The following is a 2996-nucleotide window of genomic DNA, read 5'->3' as shown; positions in this document are numbered from 1 at the left end:
TAAGGACTTCCTACGGTTGTCAAGCCTAGGGTTTAGGCTGTTCCTTTCCTAAATAGTTTATCCTCTAGGAGAACCTTGCAAAATTGTTAATTAATCATACCTCTACTTGCTAATCCCCCACAACAGGATTAGTTTCTCATGGATCATATAAACAAATAAACTTGATAGAATGAGTACAAATGAATAATAATTCAAGAGTATAAATTTTAGAAAAAGTCTGATTTGTATTAGAATTGAATACAGAATCCTCATAGATTTTGATTATGTTTCACAAATCTAATTTCTTGCACAAGAAAAAATAACAAAATCAAAATAAACCTAAAGCCTAAGAAAAAGAAAAATAAAAGACTAAATCTAAGAATAAATTTATATAATACAAAAGTTGTGCATAACATGTGTTAAATGAGTCAATTTATAGACTTTAAAGTTTTCATCATCCTTAACCCTAGGTTAGTTATTGTCTACATTTTTAATGTTTGATTGTACGAACTAAAATGCCCCTGGATTGCAATTATTTCACATATAAAGGTGATGTCGTGACACACCAGGTCCTGTGTCGCGACATTGAGGGCAGAATGCTCATCTTCAGGGTATCTTCAGGGATGTGTCATGACATCCCCAGGCTGTGTCGCAACATCAAAGGTAGTTTTTAGATTCTTCTATTCTGCTCCCTATGTTGCGACATTCAATGCTCCATGTTGCAACACAACGATCAGTATCAAGTAGCACACCTTCTAGTTGTCTCATTTACGTTCACAAAGTATATTAGCTCACCTTTAGGCCTTATTCGGTCCCTAAGGTCAATAAAAGACTCAAAGTACACATTTTAATGAATTTAACTCAGGTTGCAAAAACGTAATTAAAACTTAACAAAAATGCTTCTATCCAAGCTCATAAAATGAGAAAACTAATTTCATCTGTTACATTGAATTATGACAGATCAGCTACATTAGCCACCGATGTGACTCTCCATTAACTCCCAACCTAACCTCCAACACACCACTTTCTTGTGACAATAATGAGCTAAATAAAATCACATCAACATAATTATTTCCAAACACAAACTGTGGTCATGCGAGCTTACAAAACATCAAAGGAATGGTTCGCATATCAAAAAATAGAAAGAATTAAGAGTTCAATACTTCGAATAATGTAAGCTCACTTAGCAGCATTCAACATGAGTTCGTACACACAAAGAGTTCGCACAACAACATAGGTTTGCAAACAAACAAACTTCTCAACAAATGGTATCATGCATGTATGGATTTTCATGCTTTAATAGGGTTCATATACATTCATGGGTTCGCTAAATTAGGGTTGTGTATGTAATTTTTAGAAATCATAAACATACATGGATCACAAAAAATGATACTTAGTAATAGATCTAACTCGTATAGTTTAATAGCAAATCAACCTAACACTCATGCATGAAAAACATCAATTTTATCCATAACAAAAGATAATCAAATATTCTAAGTCATTGTTTGCAAAAATAAAATAACTAAACTTTAAAGGAAACTATTTGGATAATAAAATCAAAATATAATAAGTTAACGTCCTCATAAAATAAACCCCATCACCTATGTTCCCAGGTTCGCCAATAACTAGTTAGGAGTAAGCTTCGCCAAGTCACCTACCTCACCACTTCTATCTGCGACCTACTTACCTGCGAAGTAAGAAAAGAATAGGTGAGTTCATTAAGAACTCAGTGAATAATTAGGAATCAAAAAGGTATGCTTAAAAACTAAGCTTTTAAAAAAAACAAAAAGAACAATTAGTCATAATATCATTTCGCGTACTGGGTTTGCGGGTGGGGTTGCGAGACCCAGTTCGTAGATCCCTTCAGAAACATAAGTTTGTAAAACAATTTTGCATGTGTTACTAAAAATCATACTTAAAAACTTAGCTTCTGATTTCTAGAAAACATAACTCATTCAGCATGAAATCATGCTTAAATACTTACCTTATCAAAATGGCTGAGAAACATAAAATATGTTCTCACACTTAATGTACTTATTAGAATGGCTGAGAAACATAAAATATGTTCCCACACTTAACACGCTTATCAGAATGGTTGAGGAACATAAGATATTTTCAAGCCCACACTTATCTTAATCTCGTTGGATATGCGGTTCTCCTTGTAACACCTCAGAATGACTCAAAGAGTCCTTATAACATGTCTCATAAGTGCAACGTGAAGCAATACACTCTCCTGTACACCAACATGTCCCAATGAATGGAGCATAGCTCAACATTCCCTTATCTCTCCACATGTCCCAAGGCCTTAATGCCCAAATCACAGAAATAGAGAGGTGAGTACTCACAATCCTCTAATATACTAATATATCCAACATGGCTCACAAAGAAGCACACAGAGAGACTTATTACAGAGAGCTCGCATATGGAACTTACTTATCACAAAGAGCTTACATAAGGAGCTTTCTTGAAAACACTTATAAAAAGCTCACACAAAAGCTCGTAAAAAACATAGTTTATAAAATCATTTTAAAAAACAAACTTAAAAACAACGGCACGCTTAGGAGCTCACATAAAACATATCCTTAAAACACAACTTAAAAATATGTTTCGAAACTAAAGTCTCAGAACTTGAAAATAGGGTTTTGTCAAAAACTACTTTTAGAACTTAGTTTTAAAAAAATGAAGTTCTTGAGACCATCACAGTTCACACACAAGATATAAACCTTAAACATTCATACTGAAAATCATGATAGTGAACATACTTAAGAAAAATCCCATATCATTCATCAAAAATCTGAGAAACTAAAAAAACTTGGCTTTGCCTTTATCCTTGTTGGTGGACGGTCCGGCTAGTTCACAATATAAAAAAACACAAAAATTTCTTAAACAGATCATACTTATAGAATTCACACATGCAATCGATCCTAGCTTTCGGGACAACCATCTAACAGGACAAAGGCTGACCTTGGATGTTACGAACTTGACTTAGAACAGAGACTTAACAACAACATATTCAA

This window comes from Gossypium hirsutum, chromosome D04 (genome assembly GCF_007990345.1).
Source record: "Gossypium hirsutum isolate 1008001.06 chromosome D04, Gossypium_hirsutum_v2.1, whole genome shotgun sequence".
Classification (NCBI taxonomy): Eukaryota; Viridiplantae; Streptophyta; class Magnoliopsida; order Malvales; family Malvaceae; genus Gossypium; species Gossypium hirsutum.
This window is presented reverse-complemented; position numbering follows the sequence as displayed.